At 37.6% G+C, this 20693-nt stretch overlaps 1 pseudogene; it reads right to left on the minus strand.

Annotated features, from left to right (window-relative positions):
• Positions 1–1818: 1818 nt before the first annotated feature.
• LOC781770 (RWD domain-containing protein 1-like) lies at positions 1819–2891 on the minus strand (annotated as a pseudogene).
• Positions 2892–20693: the final 17802 nt, after the last annotated feature.

Here is a 20693-nt window from a genome sequence, read left to right on the forward strand (position 1 = left end):
CTCCTAACAATTCATCTTGTATTTGCAATTTGGCAGCAGCTCACTGGTTAAGACAACTGGAGTAACTGTGAAATGGTCACTCTCTGGTTCTTCTTCGGCACAAAGCCAGCCTTCTGTTTTCTTTTGCAGCTAAGCCTCATTCTTATAGTATTTAGCTAATAAATTTAACATTTATAGACTTATTTCAGAGAAGGTGATGGAGTACGACTGCCACTGAGTAGATGCCCAACCACTTCCTCTCATATAGGTACACCCAAAGGCAGGGCACCACCAAAGTGCAAGAATGACGCCACCAAAGTCCAAGAAATGGTCCATTCTGAAGGAGGACGAACTGAGCACTGTTCCACCCATAGAGAAGCATATGTAAATCTCTTACATCAACAAATGAAATAAAAAGATGGTGAGTTTGATGCCTGAAGAGAATCATGAAAAATAGAGGAGGAATGCAATTAGATATTCAGTATCTCAGTGTTTATAATAATTTTTTACCTAATAAAAATGTATTTGTCTTGGGAAAGGGATAGGAGTCAAGTTAATACTACTGACACAAAGGTCAGAGTCAAGAAAAAATCGCATCTATTCTAACACTGTGATACATTTTTATGAAGCTGTATATAGTTTTAAATAGCCTTTGAAACAAGTTACCCCTCTTGACGGAAATAGTTTTTCTTATGACATCAATTGTAAGGATTTCTAATCTATCCTTTTTGTGTACTATTGGACTGTAATATTTTGAGAAATACTGTCACAGATCAATTTGACTTTTGACACTGAAATAACAACTTTCATGTTGAATGTCTCAATGAAAAAAATGTTGACTGGTATATAAATATCAATATCAAAAAAAAAAGGATGTTACAACTATCAAGCCATCACATTATGGCTGACCCAAAGATGAATGCAGAGAGAGCTCAGGATAGAAATAGGACGTCCACCATCAACCCATCAGTCACTGCACCCACCCCATAACAGTAACCCTAGGAGACTGGGGACAACAGAGGATACTAGCCCCAAATAGCTGAAGTGCATATCAAAGGAATGATTTCAGTGAGCCCAGATTCTTGTTTCTGCCCATAGATAAGAAAGTGCTAAATTCATTAACTGGAGATATCTTGTTTTCTTTAATTAACAGTAATCTTTAAAGTTTTGACTATTCGGTCTTTGTTGCAAAAATCCCTATCTAGTCTACCTTCTGCTTTACCTCTTCAGAGGAGTCTTTCAGAGCAGAGAGGATTCTTCCCAGGCTTAAATCTCCAGCTTTGTGTGCAAAATAAAACATAATTCTCAACTATTTTGTTATTGCTCTTCAGTTGCTAAGTCATGTCTGACTCTTTGACCCTATGGACTATAGCATGCCAGGCTCCTCTGTCCTTCACTATCTCCTGGAGTTTGCTCAAATTCATGCCCATTGAGTCAGTGGTGCTATCTAATTGTCTCATTCTCTGCCACCCCTTCTCCTTTTGCCTTCAATCTTTTTTCAGCATCAGGATCTTTTCCAATGAGTCAGCTCTTTGCATGAGTTAGTCAAAGTATCAGAGCTTCAGCTGCAGAGCCAGACCTTCCAAAAAATATTCAAGATTGATTTCCTTCATCAACCAATTGAATAGTTTGATCTACTTGAAGTCCAAGAGTCTGCTCCAGCATCACAATTGGCTCTCAGCCTTCTTTATGGTCCAACTCTCACCTACACACTTGACTACTGGAAAAGCCATAGCTTGGCCTCTACGGACCTTTTTCACCAAAGCAATGTCTGTTTTTCAGTACGATTTCTAATTTGTCATAGTTTCTCTTCTAAGGAGCAAGTGCCTTTTTTTTTTTTTTTTTTTTTTTGAAGTTTTTAAGATCAATTTATTAAGTTCAATGATGAAAGCCATCAGAAGAATATTCTCCTGAAAATTATTTTTTTCTTAGAAAAAATAAAGGAAAATCAATACCCTCTCAGCATAGCCACAGATGCTATGGCAGTCAAGCCTCTCTGCAGATGGGAATAGTCCATCAGTCGGTCAAGTCACTCTCCCGGTCAGCAGGATTGTTGTCTGGATCATCATCATCCTCCTCCAGCTCCAAGTCATCCATTTCCTGGAACAAGGACTCATCTACCTCCACGTTGTTTCCAGCATCTTCCAAGGACTAGATATCAGATGTGTCGAGATTATGATCTGTTTCAAATAGTTGTCTCCTACTTAATTCATTTTTTCCTGTTTGCTCTTCTTCCTTCATCCGTTTCTTTTTAATTTCCAAGAGTTCTACATCAAATTTGCCCTTCCAATTTAAGAAATTCTCAATTGTAGGAGAGTACCATGGAATAATTGCTTTTCGGCTTCTTCTGCTTCTTTTTCTTTTTGTTTCTTTTCTTCTTCTCTTCTAGTTTTTATTTGATCTACTATCTCATTTAATTTTTCTTGCACAGCTGTCACTAAGGTGAAGATCATCACTATACCAAGGTTTTCTTCTGCCTGTAATGCTAATAATTTTAAAATATCTGCTACATCATTATTTTCTAGATTTAACTGGGTGAATATTTCATAAAGGGGAGCTTCATCTGGGTATTTTTCACTGTATGTAAACTTGAGGGTTGTCTGGACAGTTTCATCATTTTCTCCAGCCTCAGATATCACAGTAATGGTGAAGCTGGGTGGATTTTCTGATAATACTGTGAAGGAGTCAGGGTAGATGGACTCCAGAGCCTCCAGCTCGTTGCGCTGCTCCTCACCGTAATCTGTCATCACGGCCCTCGCTGCAGCCCATGGATCGCCCAGATACCCAGGCAGCATGCTGCAGCCTGGACCGCAGCGGCGCTGGAAGAGCAGGCAGCGGCCAGGCGGGCGCAGGCGCAGAGTCCCAGGCAGAGAGGCCTGGGGCCCACAGCCAGGCTGGGCCTGCTGATCAACAGCCCCTCGCCGGTCTCCAACTCGCAAGTGTCTTTTAATTCCATGGCTGCAGTCACTGTCTGCAGTGATTTTGGAGTCCAAGAAAATAAAGCCACTGTTCCCATTGTTTCCTCATCTATATGCCATGAAGTGATGGGACTGGAGACCATAACCTTGGCTTTTTGAATGTTGAGTTTTAAGCCAGCTTTTTCACTCTCCTCTTTCACCTTCATCAACAGGCTCCTCTTCACTTTCTGCCATTAGTGTAGTATCATCTGCAAATGGGTTATCAATATGTCTCCCAACAATCTTGATTCCAGCTTATGATTCATCCAGCCTGGAATTTTACATGATGTATCTTGCATATAGGTTAAATAAGCAGGGTGAAAATAGGCAACCTTGATGTACATCTTTCTCAATATTGAAGCAGTCCATTGTTCCATGTTCTAACTGTTGCTTCTTGACCTGCATACACCTTTCTCAGGAAATAGGCAAGGTGGTCTGATATTCCCATCTCTTTCAGAATTTTCCAGTTTATTGTGATCCACACAGTCAAAGGCTTGGGCATAGTCAATAAAGCAGAAATAGATGTTTTTCTGGAACTCTCTTGCTTTTTCTATGATCCAGAGAATGTTGGCAATTTGATCTCTGGTTCCTCTACCTTTTCTAAATCCAGCTTGAACACCTGGAAGTTCATGGTTAACATACTGTTGAAACCTAGCCTGAAGGATTTTGAGTGTTACCTTGATAGCATGTGAAATATGCACAGTTGAACACTCTTTGGCATTGGAATCAAAACTGAATTTTCCAGTACTGTGGTCACTGCTGCTTTTTCCAAATTTGCTTGCATATTGAGTGCAGCATTTTCACAGCATCATCTTTTAGGATTTGAAATAGCTCAGCTGGAATTCCATCACCTCCAATAGCTTTGATTCATAGCATTTCTTCCTAAGGCCCACTTGACTTTATATCAAGGATATCTGGCTCTAGGTGCGTGACCAAACAACCATGGTTATTTGGGTCACTAAGAGTTTTTTTGTACAGTTCTGTGTATTCTTGCCACCTCTTCTTAATCTCTTCTACTTCCATTAGGTCCTTACAATTCCTGTCCTTTTTTGTGCCCATCTTTGCATGAATGTTCCTTTGGTTTCTCTCATTTTCTTGAGGCTATCTCTAGTCCTCCCCATTCTATTGTTTTCCTCTATTTCTTTGCATTGTTCTCTTAAGAAGCCTTTCTTATCTCTCCTTGATTTCCTTTGGAATTCTACATTCATTTTGGTGTATCTTTCCCTTTCTCCTTTTCCTTTCCCTTCTCTTCTTTTCTCAGCTTTTGTAAGGCCTTCTCAGACAACCAATTTGCCTTCTTACAGTTCTTTGGGAGCAGCAGACATATGAGATTAACTGAGAAACAAATGCTGTGTTCACTCCAAACAAAAGATACATCCTGTATCATAGTACCTGGAGTTGCTATTTGAAAATGAGATACTTTACAAAATATGTACCTACAGTGTAACCCCCTCAAAAAAGACCAGTGTTAGCTGAGCTTCTTCAGGTATGTCTAGTATGCATCTGGTGACCTCATTAATTTTCTCAGAATTGGGAAATAGCACAGAGCCTTGTCCTGGGCCATGTGACTATGTGAAGACCAATAGACAGGATGCAACTAAATAGAGAGCTATCTAAACCAGTTAAATCATAGGTCTATCCATTCCCATTAGTACCTGGAACTATCACAAGTTATACTCTAACCAAAACATATGCCCTGCATAATAATAAAACTTACCATTTCCCTGGCACTGCAATTAATCAAAGCTCACTGCAAATATAGGCAAGAAAGATAAGTAGAAAGCTCTAGCTTTGAAGATATTCAAATGTATTGGAACATTACCCACAATTGACTGATTAAATCTCTGATCAATATTTCAGGGTGTGTGATTCATGATTTCATGACCTCAGTTTAGGAGATGTAGCAACAGAGACCTAGAAGCAAAGCATTCATTCTATTTCATGTATTCTGCATAATAAAGGAAAGTAGACAGCTTGTCATTCTGGGTATATCTATCTGTGACCCCACAATCCCAATCCTAAATATTTATCCAACATCAGCTCAGTTCTGTTTAGTTGCTCAGTTGCATCCAGCTCTTTGTGACCCCATGGACTGCAGCACACCAGGCCTCCCTGTCCATCACTAAGTCCCAGAGTTTACTCAAACACATGTTCATTGAGTAGATGAGACCATCCAATCATCTCACCCTTTGTCATCCCCTTCTCCTCCTACCTTCAATCTTTCCAGCATCAGGATATTTTCCAATGAGGCAGTTCTTCTCATCAGTTGGCCAAAGTATTGGAGTTTCAGCTTCAGCATAAGTCCTTCCAATAAATATTCAGGACCGATTTCCTTTAGGATGGACTGGTTGGATCTCCTTGCAGTCCAAGGGACTGAAGAGTCTTCTCCAACACCACAGTTCAAAAGCGTTAATTCTTCAGCACTCAGCTTTCTTTATAGTCCAACTCTCACAGCCATACATGACTGGAAAAACCATAGCTTTGACTAGACAGAACTTTGTTGGCAAAGCAACGCCTCTGCTTTTTAACATGCTATCTAGGTTGGTCATAACTTTTCTTCCAAGAAGCAAGTGTCTTTTAATTTCAGCATCATCATCATTCAATTTCATCATCATCAATTTCATCATCATTCATGGACAAAAAAATAAAGTCAGCCACTGTTTCCCCATCTACTTGCCATGAAGTGATGGGACCAGATGGCATGATCTTAGTTTCCCGAATGCTGAGCTTTAAGACAACTTTTTCACTCTCCTCTTTCACTTTCCTCAAGAGGCTCTTTAGTTCTTCTTCACTTTCTGCCATTAGGGTGCTGTCATCTGCACATCTGAGGTTACTGATATTTCTCTTGGCAATCTTGATTCCGGCTTGTACTTCTTCCAGCCCAGCGTTTCTCATGATATACTCTGCATATAAGTTAAATAAGCAGGGTGACAATATACAGCCTTGAGGTACTCCTTTCCCTATTTGGAACCATATGTAAAGACAAACAGCTCAGTTGTCAGTTAATAAAAGAATGGACAAACTGTTAGATATCTATGCAGTGGAATTCTAATCATCAATGAAAGTTAACAATTTACCATTACCACTAGACTTCAGGTGAGATCAAGTATGAAAAAACACCTACCATGTTTCAATTAGGTAGGCTTGCATTGTCAGACTGAGACTCATCCTTTTATCTGTTCATTATATTCCATGTGGGAAGTCAGACCTTTGCAACAATAACCATGGAAACTGCTCTGAGTCGTTTGCAAAAAAAGTATGTTGTTTTGCCTTGGTAAATGTAATTATTTTTCGGACATTTCTGTTTGTTTGTTTTCTGACATGGAGAAACACAGTTTTTTGAAAATCACGCACCCAATAACTTATCTATTTTACTAATTAGAATACTTTGTAAACAATTTGGAATTCTTTATAAATAAAATAAGGTACCTGTGAGCAATGATCATTTAGATCATCCTTTATTTTATTTATTTATTTTTAATTGGAGGATAATTGCTTTAAAATATTGTGATAGTTTCTGCTATACCTCAATATGAATCACCCATAGGTGAACACATGTCCCCTCCCTCCTGAAATTCCCTTCCACATTTCACCCCATAGCACCCCTATAGATTGGCAGAGAGCACCAGGTTTGAGATCCCTGAGTCATACAGCAAATTCCTGCTGGCTAACCATTGTACAGTGTCAGACTTTATTTTTTGGGGGGCTCCAAAATCACTGCAGATGGTGATTGCAGCCATGAAATTAAAAGACACTTACTCCTTGGAAGGAAAGTTATGACCAACTTAGACAGTATATTCAAAAACAGAGACATTACTTTTCCAACAAAGGTCCATTTAGTCAAGGCTATGGTTTTTCCAATGGTCATGTATGGATATGAGAGTTGGACTGTGAAGAAAGCTGAGCGCCGAAGAATTGATGCTTTTGAACTGTGATGTTGGAGAAGACTCTTGAGAGTCCCTTGGACTGCAAGGAGATTCAACCAGTCCATCCTAAAGGAGATCAGTCCTGGGTGTTCTTTGGAAGGACTGATGCTGAAGCTGAAACTCCAATATTTTGGCCACCTCATGCATAGAGTTGACTCATTGGAAAAGACCCTGATGCTGGGAGGGATTGGGGGCAGGAGGAGAAGGGGACGGCAGAGGATGAGATAGCTGGATGGCATCACCTACTCAATGGACATGAGTTTGAGTGAACTCTGGGAGTTGGTGATGGACAGGGAGGCCTGGCGTGCTGCAATTCATGGGGTTGCAAAGAGTCAAACATGACTAAGAGATTGAACTGAACTGAACCATTGTACCTATGGTAAAGTGTATGCTTCAATGCTACTTTCCCAATTTGTCCCATGCTCTTTCCACAGCTGTGTCCATAAGCCTGTTCTCTATGTTTGAATATCCACTACTGCCCTGCAAAAGGCTCATCCTTCTATATATATATATATATATATATATATATATATATATATAGGTTAATATATGATACTTGTTTTTCTCTTTCAATTTATTTCTCTTTCTAACTTACTTTGCTTTTCTTTTTCTTACTTATTCATCCTAGTATATTAGGCTGTAGGTTCCCCACCTCATTAGAATTGGCTCAAAGTGTTCTTTTTTATGACTGAGCAATATTCCATGGTATACATTTATTACAACTTCTTTATCCATTCATCTGTCAATGGATATCTAGGTTGCTTCCATGTCCTAGCTATTGTAAATAGTGCTTCAATGAACATAGCGGTACATGTGTCTTTTTCAATTATGGTTTCCTCAGAACATATGCTCAGTAGTGGGATTGTTGGGTCTTACGGTAGTTTTCTTCCTAGTTTTCCAAGGACACTCCCTACTGTTCTCCATAGTGGCTTTATCAATTTACATTTCACCAAAAGTGCAAGAGCATTTTTGGTGAAATAAATCTTCAGCATTTATTATTTGTATAGTTTTTGATGATGATCATTCTAACTGGAGGGAGGTGCTACCTCATTGAAGTTTTGATGCCATTTCCTTCTCCAATAATGAGTGGTGCTGAGCATCTTTTCATGTTTTTATTAATCATCTATATGTATTTGGAGAGATGTCTGTTTCTGTCTTTTGCCAAGTTTTAGATTAGGTGGTGTTTTTTTTTTTTTGGTACTGAGTTGCATGAGCTGCTTGTATATTTTGGAGATTAATCCTTTGTCAATTGTTTCATTTGCTATTATTTTCTCCCATTCTGAGGGATGATTTTCCACCTTGTTTATAGTTCCCTTTGTGGTGCAAAAATTTTTTAATGTAATTACATTTGTTTAAGTATGTTTAATTAATTAATTACATTTAATTATGTTTATTTATTTTTGTTTTAATTTCCATTACTCTAAGAGGTGGCTCACAGAGGATCTAACTGTGATTTTTGACAAAGAGTGTTCTGCCTATGTTTTCCTCTAAGAGTTTTGCAGTTTATAGTCTTATATTTAGATCTTTAATTTGCTTTGAGTCATTTTTGTATATGGTATTAAGAAGTGTTCTAATTTCATTCTTTTACACATAGCTGTGCAGTTTTCCAAGCATCACTTATTGAACAGGCTATCTTTTCTCCATTGCACATATTATTTCCTCTTTTGTCAAAGATAAGGTGCCCATGGATGTGTGTGTTGATCACTGGATTTTCTACCTTGATCCATTGATCTGTATTTCTGTTTTTCTGCCAGTACCATACTGTCTTAACAACTATAGTTTTGTAGCATAGTTTGAAGTCAGATTCCTCCAGCTCTGTTTTTCATTCTTACAGTTTATATGCCTATTCAGGGTCTTTTGTGTTTCCATTTACGTTGGTTTTTTTTTTTTTTTTTAGTTCTAGTTCTGTGAAAAATACCATTTGTAGTTCGATAGGAGTTACATTGAATCTACAAATTGCTTTCAGTAGTATAGTCATTTTTTCAATATTGATTCTTCCAATCCAAGAACATGGAATGTCTCTCCATCTCTTTGTGCCACCTTTGATTTGTTTCATCAGTGTCTTATGATTTTCTACATACAGATTTTTTGTCTATTTTAGGCAGGTTTATTCCTAAGTATTTTATTCTTTTTTTGCAATGGAGAATGGGGTTGTTTCCTTAATTTCTCTTTCTGATTTTTCATTTTAGTGTATAGGAATGCAAGGGATTTCTATGTATTAATTTTATATCCTGAGACTTTATTAATCAATTAGCTCTATCAATTTCTGATGACATTTTTAGGTATAGTTTTAGGTATAGTTTTATATTCTAGGTATAGTTTTATGTCATCTGCAAACAATAAGGGTTTTACTTCTTCATTTCCAATCTGCATTTCTTTTATTTCTTTTTCTTCTTTGATTTCTGTGGCTAGGACTTCCAAACTATGTTGAATAATAGTAGCAATAGTGAGTGGGCACACTTTGGCGTGTTCTGTTCTTAGAGGAAATACATTTACATTTTCACTGTTGATAATAAATTCTCTTTGGATTGTCATGCATTGCCATTTGTTTATGTTAAGGTAGATTCCTTCTATGTCTACATTCTGGAGAGTTTTTATCATAAATGGATGTTGAATTTGGTTGAAAGATTTCTCTGCATCTATTGAGATAATCATATTGTTTTTATCTTTCACTTTCTATTATGGTGTATCACACAGATTGATTTGTGTATACTGAAAAATCTTTACATTCCTGGAATAAACTCTACTTGATCATGCTGTGTGATCAAGTATTTTTGGATTCTGTTTGCTTGAATTTTGTTGAGAATTTTTGCATGTATATGCATCAGTGATATTGGCCTCTGATATTCTTTTTATCTGACATCTTTATCTAGTATTTGTATTAGTGTGATGGTGACCTTGTAGAATTAATTTGGGAGTTTGCCTACCTCTGCAATTCTCCAGAAAAGTTTGAGTAGGATAGGTGATTCACCTGTGAAGACATCAGGCCTTGGCCTTTTGTTGTTGTTGTTGTTGGAAGATTGTTGACTACATTTTCAATTTCCATGCTTGTCATTGGTCTGTTCATATTTTCTATTTCTACCTGGTTCAGTTTTGGAAGGTTATACTTTTCTAATAAAGTGTCCATTTCTACCAGGTTGTTCTTCTTCTTCTTTTTTTTTTTTTTTTGGCATATAGTTGCTTCTAGTAGTATCTTATGATCCTAATATTTCAGGGTTGTCTATTTTCCATTATTTTCTGATTTTATTGATTTGAGTCTTCTCTCTTTTTTTCTTAGTGAGACTGTCTAATGATTTGTCATTCTTTCTTAATCTTCTCAATTAGCCAGCTTTTATTGATCTTTTCTATTGTTTCCTTCATTTTTTTTTTCATTTATTTCTCCTCTGATCTTTATGATTTACTTCTACTAACTTTGGGTGTTTTTATGTGTTGCTGTTCTTACTCTTTTTCCAGTTGCTATAGATGTAAGGTTAGATGGTTTATTTGATGGTTTCTTGCTGCTTGAGGTAGGCTTGTATTGCTATAAACTTGCCTCTTATTATTGCTTTTACTGTGTCCCCTAAGTTTTTAGTTGTCATATATCATTGTCTTTTGCTTCTAGGTACTTTTAAATTTTCTCTTTGATTTCTTCAGTGACCTCTTGATTGTTCAGAAGCATGTTATTTAGCCTTCATGTGTTTGCCTTTTATAGTTTGTTTTTGTTTTTTTTTCCCTGTGAAAGTCGCTCAGTCATGTCTGACTCTTTGTGACCCCATGGACTATATAGTTCATGGAATTCTCCAGGCCAGAATACTGGAGTGGGTAGCCTTTCCCTTCTCCAGGGGATCTTCCCAACCCAGGAATCAAACCCAGGTCTCCTGCATTCCAGGCAGATTCTTACCAACTGAGTGTAGTTGATATCTAATCTTATAGCACTGTGGTCTTAAATGATGCCTGAAATAATTTCAATTCTTTGTAATTTACAAAGGCTTGATATGTGACCCAAGATGTGGTCTATGCTGAAGAATGTTCCATGTGAATTTTGAGAAGAAAGTGAATTCTACTGTTTCTGGATGAAATGCCCTATAGATACCAATTAGATCAAACTGGTCCAATATATCATTTAAAACTTGTGTTACCTTATTAATTTTCTTTCCGGATGATCTTTCCATTGGTGTGAATGCAGAGTTAAGCCCTTCACTATTGTTGTGTTACTGTTGATTTCCCCACTCCAGTACTTTTGCCTGGAAAATCCAGTGAATGGAGGAGCCTGGTAGGCTGCAGTCCATGGGGTTGCGAAGAGTCAGACGCGACTGAGCGACTTCTTTCACTTTCACTTTCATGCACTGGAGAAGGAAATGGCAAAGCACTCCAGTGTTCTTGCCCCGAGAATCCCAGGGATGGCAGAGCCTGGTGAGCTGCCATCTTGGGTTGCACAGGGTTGGACACGACTGAGACAACTTAGCAGCAGCAGGAGCAGCAGCATTTTCCCTATGTATTAAAGTGCTCCTATGTTTGGTGCATACATATTTATAATTGCTAAATCTTCTTGGATTGATCTCTTGATCATTATGTAGTGTCCTTTGTTGTCTTTATTTTAGAGTCTCTTATATCTGATATAAGTAGTGCTATTCCCACTTTCTTTTTTTTTTTTTTTTTTGCATCTCTGAAGGGCATCATAAATTTTATTTTATTTTTTTTTAGCAGGCATGTATTTTTATTTTATTTTTAAACTTTACATAATTGTATTAGTTTTGCAAAATATCAAAATGAATCCGCCACAGGCATACATGTGTTCCCCATCCTGAACCCTCCTCCCTCCTCCCTCCCCACACCATCCCTCTGGGTCGCCCCAGTGCACCAGCCCCAAGCATCCAGTATCGCGCATCGAACCTGGACTGGCAACTCGTTTCTTACATGATATTCTACATGTTTCAATGTCATTCTCCCAAATCTTCCCACCCTCTCCCTCTCCCACAGAGTCCATAAGACTGTTCTATACATCAGTGTCTATTTTGCTATCTCGTACACCAGGTTATTGTTACCATCTTTCTAAATTCCATATATATGCGTTAGTATACTGTATTTATGTTCTAGAGGAGAAAATAGGCAAAACACTCTCTGACATACATCACAGCAGGATCCTCTATGACCCACCTCCCAGAATATTGGAAATAAAAGCAAAAATAAACAAATGGGACCTAATTAACCTTAAAAGCTTCTGCACATCAAAGGAAACTATTAGCAAGGTGAAAAGACAGCCTTCAGAATGGGAGAAAATAATTGCAAATGAAGCAACTGACAAACAACTAATCTCAAAAATATACAAGCAACTCCTACAGCTCAACTCCAGAAAAATAAATGACCCAATCAAAAAATGGGCCAAAGAACTAAAGAGACATTTCTCCAAAGAAGACATACAGATGGCTAACAAACACATGAAAAGATGCTCAACATCACTCATTATCAGAGAAATGCAAATCAAAACCACTATGAGGTACCATTTCACGCCAGTCAGAATGGCTGCGATCCAAAAGTCTACAAATAATAAATGCTGGAGAGGGTGTGGAGAAAAGGGAACCCTCTTACACTGTTGGTGGGAATGCAAACTAGTACAGCCACTATGGAGAACAGTGTGGAGATTCCTTAAAAAACTGGAAATAGAACTGCCTTATGATCCAGCAATCCCACTGCTGGGCATACACACTGAGGAAACCAGAAGGGAAAGAGACACGTGTACCCCAATGTTCATCGCAGCACTGTTTATAATAGCCAGGACATGGAAGCAACCTAGTTGTCCATCAGCAGGTGAATGGATAAGAAAGCTGTGGTACATATACACAATGGAGTATTACTCAGCCATTAAAAAGAATGCATTTGAATCAGTTCTAATGAGGTGGATGAAACTGGAGCCTATTATACAGAGTGAAGTAAGCCAGAAGGAAAAACATAAATACAGTATACTAACGCATATATATGGAATTTAGAAAGATGGTAACAATAACCTGGTGTACGAGATAGCAAAAGAGTCACTTTCTTTTGATTTCTATTTGCATAGAGTATCTTTTGCAGTCCCAACTTTCAGTCTGTATATGTCCCTAGGTCTGAGGTGGGTCTCTTATAGAGAGCAAATAAAGGGGTCTTGTTTTTGTATCCATTCAGCCAATCTGTGCCTTTTGGTTGGAGCATTAATCCATCTACATTTAAATTAATTATTGAGATATATGATCCTATGACTATTTAGGTTACTAGTTTGAGTTTGACTCAGTGGCCTTTTTTTTCTCTATTATATAATAATATTTCCTTTCTTAGAATTCCTTTAACATTTGTCATAAAGCTGGTTTAGCAGTGCTAATATCTCTTAATTTTTGATTGTCTATAAAGCTTTCAATTTTTCCTTCAAGTTTGAATGAGATCCTTGCTGGATAGAGTAATCTTCCATCTAGGTTTTTTCCTTTCATCACTTTAAATATATCCTGCCTCTCCATTCTGGCCTGAAGAGTTTCTATTGAAAGATCAGCTATTATTCTTATGTGAATCCCTTTCTATGTTATTTGTTTCTTTTCCCTTGTTGCTTTTAAAATTTCTTCTTTGGTTTAACTTTTGTTAGTTTGATTAATATGTGTCTTGGTGTGTTTTTCCTTGGACTTATCCTGTATGGGACTCTGTGGGCTTCCTAGACTTGGGTGGTTATTTCCTTTTCCCAGGAGAACAAGTTTAACCTGCATGCTTCTCTCCCTTCCTAAATAATTCTCTGTGTCTCTTTCTTACAGTTTTAGTTGTAAGTCCTTCTGTCAGTCTCCAGGAAGTTTTCAGTGAGAATTGTTTCACAAGGAGATGTATTTTTGATATGTCCATGGGTGGAAGTAAGGTCTGTGCTCTCCTACTCTGCCATCTTGATCTCCCATTCAGAATCAGTTATTAATATTAACTTTATTTCAAGGTTTTCCTCCCTCTCTGAAGAAGAGTGAGGTGGAGTTGAAAATTCTAAACTTCTGATCATGGTTTTGTCTTACTGGTGACCAGTTACCACCCAAGAGTCATCCAGGAGCCCATCCAGAATCTCCCTATTAGAACAAAATATGCTCCTAGTGCTCCTATTATTTAGGAATTTATAGGTATTTTAGGGGTCCCATGTCAGGAAACATGGTCAAAGGCCAAATATTAGAACAAGAGATGCTCTTCATATTTTTAATCACTTAAGAAACTACAAGGGTTTTAGGAGTGTTGTGTCATGAACTAGAGGCAGATGTGTGTGTGTGTGTAAAATTAGTTTACATAAATATTATAAAGTTTATAAGATATACTATGAACAACTCTAGTGAGTAAATTTTATGTATTGAATTAAATAAATTATCAACAAAACATGGGGTTTCCCTGGTGGCTCAGATGGTAAAGAATCTGCCTACTATGCAGGAAACCTGGGTTTGATCCCTGGGTTGGGAAGACTCACTGGAGGAGGGAATGGCTACCCATTCTAGTATTTTTTCCTTGAGAATTCCATAGACAGAGCAGCCTGGCAGGCTACAGTCCATGGGATTGCAGATTCAGAGGGACTGAACTACTAACACTTTACTTCCCATAAAGAATCAGAAAACCTCACTAATTCTAAAACCAGTAAAGCAACAAAAGGTCAAAAATATCCCCACAGAGAAAATTCTGTGTCCAGTTATCTTCACTGATTAGTTATGCTATACAATAAGAAAACAAATATTTCAAATTTTAGATATGTTATACAATTTTATGTGGCTAGAAGCATTTCTCAGCCTCAGCATCATTAACAATTTTTGGTCAGATAATTATTTAGTGTCACGCTATCCTGTTCATTACATGATATTCAGCAACATCCCTGACTTCTACTTATTGGATACCATCTCCCTAACTTGTCCAATTGTGACAACTAAAACTTTCTTCAGATATTGTCAAATGTTCCTGGGAGGTAAAAACAGTTACTACTGAGACCTAGCCTGATATTAAACTTGGCAAGATTATGTGAATGAAAAATTATAGCCCAATATGACTCATGAACTTAGATACAATTAACTAAGGCAAAATATTAGTAAACTGAATATGACAACTCATAAAAGAACAAAAGTTATGACCAAATTGGGTTATCATAATCACTAATGATTGATTAATCATTAATGATTAATCAGAAAAAACATCTATTTCTGCTTTATTTACTATACCACAGTCTTTGACTGTGTGGATCACAATAAACTGTGGAAAATTCTTCAAGAGATGGAATACCAGACCACCTGACCTGCCTCTTGAGAAACCTATATGCAGGTCAGGAAGCAACAGTTCTGGACATGGAACAACAGACTGGTTCCAAATAGAAAAAGGATACGTCAAGGCTGTATATTGTCACCCTGCTTATTTAACTTATATAAAGAGTACATCATGAGAAATGCTGGGCTGGAAGAAGGACAAGCTAGAATTAAGATTTCCGGGAAAAATATCAATAACTTCAGATATGCAGATGACACCACACTTATGGAAGAAAGTGAAGAGGAACTAAAAAGCCTCTTGATAAAAGTGAAAGTGGAGAGTGAAAAAGTTGGCTTAAAACTCAACATTCAGAAAATGAAGATCATGGCATCTGGTCCCATCACTTCATGGGAAATAGATAGGGAAACAGTGGAAACAGTGTTAGACTTTATTTTTTGGGGGCTCCAAAATTACTGCAGATGGTGACTGAAGCCATGAAATTAAAAGATGCTTACTCCTTGGAAGGAAAGTTATGACCAACCTAGATAGCATATTCAAAAGCAGAGACATTACTTTGCCAACAAAGGTCCATCTAATCAAGGCTATGGTTTTTCCTGTGGTCATGTATGGATGTGAGAGTTGGACTGTGAAGAAAGCTGAGCACCGAAGAATGGATGCTTTTGAACTGTGGTGTTGGAGAAGCCTCTTGAGAGTCCCTTGGACTGCAAGGAGATCCAATCAGTCCATTCTGAAGGAGATCAGCCCTGAGATTTCTTTGGAAGAAATGATGCTAAAGCTGAAACTGCAGTACTTTGGCCACCTCATGCGAAGAGTTGACTCATTGGAAAAGACCCTGATGCTGGGAGGGATTTGGGGCAGGAGGAGAAGGGGACGACAGAGGATGAGATGGCTGGATGGCATCACTGACTCGATGGATGTGAGTCTGAGTGAACTCCAAGAGTTGGTGATGGACAGGGAGGCCTGGCGTGCTGTGATTCAGGGGTCGCAAAGAGTCGGACACGACTGAGTGACTGAACTGAACTGAACTGAACTGAATGATTGATTTAACATTAAAAAGTAACAAAAATCACTTCAAGCACAATCAAAGAAATATAGGAACTTTTCAAACACTATTGGAGAAACATTTAATGAAATTCAGCAGATATTTATAGTGAAAAAAAAGCTTTTGCTAACTAAAAAGAAAGAAAATTTCTTTATTCTGGTATAAGTATCTTCAGAAAAAAATAAAGGAAACAATCTTAAAGTAACTACAATAATTAATATTGCTGCTTTTAAAGCACTTTTTTCAGGGAAATTTTGTGTGCCTTTTATCATCACTTTATTTATCAGCCTAGTGATGCATTTTTAAGAATAACGAAACATAAAATTTGTAAAGGATAGGAAGCAACCATTGGCATGAATACAATGATATATTCATGCTATTTTAAAAAATCAAAAATAAAATATAGGATATATATTAGCATTAGTAAGAGAGTTTAACAAGATTCAGTTCAGTTCAGTTCATTTCAGTTCAGTCACTCAGTCTTGTCCGACTCTTTTCTATCCATGAATTGCAGCACGCCAGGCCTCCCTGTCTGTCACCAACTCCCGGAGTTCACTCAAACTCATGTCCATCGAGTCAGTGATGCCATCCAGCCATATCATCCTCTGTCATCCCCTTCTCCTCCTGCCCCCAATCCCTCCCAGCATCAGGGTCTTTTCCAATGAGTCAACTCTTCTCACGAGGTGGCCAAAGTATTGGAGTTTCAGCTTTAACATCATTCCTTCCAATGAACACCCAGGACTGATCTCCTTTAGAATAAACTGGTTGGATCTCTTTGCAGTCCAAGGGACTCTCAAGAGTCTTCTCCAACACCACAGTTCAAAAGCATCCATTCTTCGGTGCTCAGCTTTCTTCACAGTCCAACTCTCACATCCATACATGACCACAGGAAAAACCATAGCCTTGACTAGATGGACCTTTGTTGGCAAAGTAATGTCTCTGTTTTTTAACATGCTATCTAGGTTGGTCATAACTTTCCTCCCAAGGAGTAAGCGTCTTTTAATTTCATGGCTGCAATCACAATCTGCAGTAATTTTGGAGCCCCCAAAAATAAAGTCTGACACTGTTTCCACTGTTTCCCCATCTATTTCCCATGAAGTGATGGGACCAGATGCCATGACCTTCGTTTTCTAAATGTTGAGCTTTAAGCCAACTTTTTCACTCTCCTCTTTCACTTTCCTCAAGAGGCTTTTGAGTTCCTCTTCACTTTCTGCCATAAGGGTGGTATCATCTGCTTATCTGAGGTTATTGATATTTCTCCCAGCAATCTTGATTCCAGCTTGTGCTTCCTCTAGCCCAGCACTTCTCATGATGTACTCTTTATATAAGTTAAATAAGAATGGTGACAATATACAGCCTTGACGTACTCCTTTTTCTATTTGGAACCAGTCTGTTGTTCCATGTCCAGTTCTAACTGTTGCTTCCTGACCTGCATACATGTTTCCCAAGAGGCAAGTCAGGTGGTCTGGTATTCCCATCTCTTTCAGAATTTTCCACAGTTTATTGTGATCCACACAGTCAAAGGCTTTGGCAAGATTACTGGACACAAAATTACTCCATAAGATAAATAAAATACAGAGGTATATGCCAATAATAAATAGAAAAAAATTAAAAATCTAAACGTTGTTTACAATAGCATCAAAAATATGAAGTACCTGGAAACAGATATACCAAACGGTTTACAAGTGCTATATGGAAAATATAATGGGATGATTCAGAAATACTAAAATAGGCCTAAATAAATGGAGTTGCAGGCTGTGTTCATGAATCCTGGGTCAGTCATCTTCCAAGTTGATCTATAAATTTAATGTAACTTTCAACAGATTTTACTGTGGGCAAGCTAATTTTAGGCATTTGCCTAAAATGAAGAAATGTCAGAATATTTTGAAGAAACATTAAGGATGGAGACTTATTACATGACAAGTGTTACTTTAAAGCTTAGCAAATAAGGCAGTGTGGAAATAATGGATAGATAAGTGGATCACTGGAATGACATGGAGATGGACTGGCATAAAATATGGACTTGATGGGCTTTATGACAGAGATTGTAATGCAGACCTATGGAGATAGGATAGATTGTATTACAAAAGTATTGGGACAATTGATAATTCATGTGGAATAAAATAAATTTAGATATTTATTTCCCAAGATATATAAAATTCAATTATGGGTTCTGTAAAATTTCAACCTAAGAAACAAAAGTTCAGTAATTTCAGAAGAGATCAGGTAGAATATCTTCACAATCGTGTAACAGGGAAATACTACACAAGACTCAAAATACATTAACCATAAAGGTGAAGATTGATTGTTTAATCAGTTTCAAAGTAAAGATTCTTTAGACTTCAAAAGTCACCATAGAATGAAAAAACAAAACTAATTGAAAGCATGTAACTGACAAAGGGTGTTATCTGTAACATATGATGACATCTTATAAATCAATAAGGAAAAGACAAACAATTTTTTTACATTTACATTTAAAGTCACTCAGTCATGTCCAACTCTTTACGACCCCATGGAATACATAGTCCATGGAATTCTCCAGGCCAGAATACTGGAGATGGTAGCTTTTCCCTTCTCCGGGGGTTCTTCCCAATCCAGGGATCAAACCCAGGTCTCCCGCATTATGGGTGGATTCTTTACCAACTGAGCCATAAAGGAAGCCCAAGAATATTGGGGTGGGTACCCATTCCCTTCTCCAGAGGATCTTCCCAACCCAGGAAACTAACTGGGGTCCCCTGCATCACAGGGGGATTCTTTACCAACTAAGCTATCAGGGAAGCCAACAATCTGACATATAGTTTGTTTCCTCCTGCCACTTAAGAGAGAGATAAAAAATGTCTGACATTTACAGCCTATTTCCTCCATTTTACTGAGGAAGAAACTAAAACATTAATATATGAAAAATACCATCTCACAATAATCAGACAAACGCAAACTAACTGTCAGCAAGACACCATTACACAATTACCAGGCTGTCGAAAATTACAAAGTCTGATTATATAATAAGTATTAAGCTGGGATAGCATAGGCTAAACAGTAATTTAAAAATAAAAATCATCTGTTCAAACAATGAAAGATTATTTATTAGCCATGTGCAGTTCAATGCAAGAGCTTGTCTAAGGGTTTTACACATAATAATAACTTATGGGCAAAGCTAAACAAGTTTTACTGTTGCAAGGCACTGCCATCTACACTTGCTGCAGCACAGAAAGAATGTTGAGAATTACTTTAAAGGTCTTAAATGCTTTCACCTAGAAATAAGAATTATCATTTAAATCAAGGAAAAACTTAGCCTCAGGATTTTGACTAAGTTCTAAGAGGGGACTGAATGCTGTTTATGAAAGAATAAGTGCACTGAAAATATTAAAGACAATAGTGATATCTGTCACATCAAAAGATGGCTCCCATATGGATCAATGGAAACTGTCATACACTTCCAGAAAAGTTAAAATTTGTAAAAAAACATGTTATAAAAGTTTTATAACCATGTTATAAAAGCCTAGAAAATGAACAACCAAAGAAATAGAGGAAAACAATAGAATGGAAAGATTAAAGATCTCTTCAATAAAATTAGATACCATGGGAACATTTCATGCAGATGGGCACAATAAAGGACCTAAAAGAAGCAGAAGATATTAAGAAGTACTACACAAAAAGATCTTAATTAAAAGGACTTAGATAACCATGATGGTGTGATTACTCACCTTGGTGTGATTACTCACCTAGAGCCAGACATCCAGGAGTGTGAAGTCAAATGGGACTTAGGAAGCATTACTATGAACAAAGCTAGTGGAGGTGAGGAAATTCCAGGTAAGCTATTTCAAATTCTAAAAGATGATGCTGTTAAAGTACTACACTCAATATGCCAGCAAATTTGGAAAACTCAGCAGTGGTCGCAAGACTGGAAAAGGTGAGTTTTCATTCCAATCCCAAAGAAGGGCAATGCCAGAGAATGTTCAGACTACACACAACTGTACTCATTTCACATGCTAGCAAGGTAATGCTCAAAATCCTTCAAGACAGGCTTCAACAATACATGAACCAAGAATTTCCAGATGTACAAGCTGGATTTAGAAAAGGCAGAGGAACCAGAGATCAAACGATCAACATCTGTTGGCTCATTGAAAAAACAAGAGAATTCCAGAAAAAAACATCTACTTCTGCCTCAGTGACTATGCTAAGGCCTTTGACTGTATGGATCACAACAAACTGTGGAAAATTCTTAAAGAGGTGGGAATAGAAGACCACCTTGCCTGCTTCCTGAGAAGCATGTATGCATGTCAAGAAGCAATGATTAGAACCAGACATGGAACAATGGACTGGTACAAAAGTGGGAAAGGAGTATGTCAAGACTGTACATTGTCACTCTGCTTATTTAACTTATACGCAGAGTACATCATGTGAAATGCCAGGCTGGATGATCACAAACTGGAAGCAAGATTGCTGGGAGAAATATCAACAACCTTAGATATGCAGATTATTCCATTCTAAAGACAGAGTGGAGAGGAACTAAAGAGTATCTTGATGCAGGTGAAAGGAGAGCAAAAGCTGGTTTAAAACTCAACATTCAAAAAACTA

Source organism: Bos taurus, chromosome 24 (genome assembly GCF_002263795.3).
Source record: "Bos taurus isolate L1 Dominette 01449 registration number 42190680 breed Hereford chromosome 24, ARS-UCD2.0, whole genome shotgun sequence".
Lineage (NCBI taxonomy): Eukaryota > Metazoa > Chordata > Mammalia > Artiodactyla > Bovidae > Bos > Bos taurus.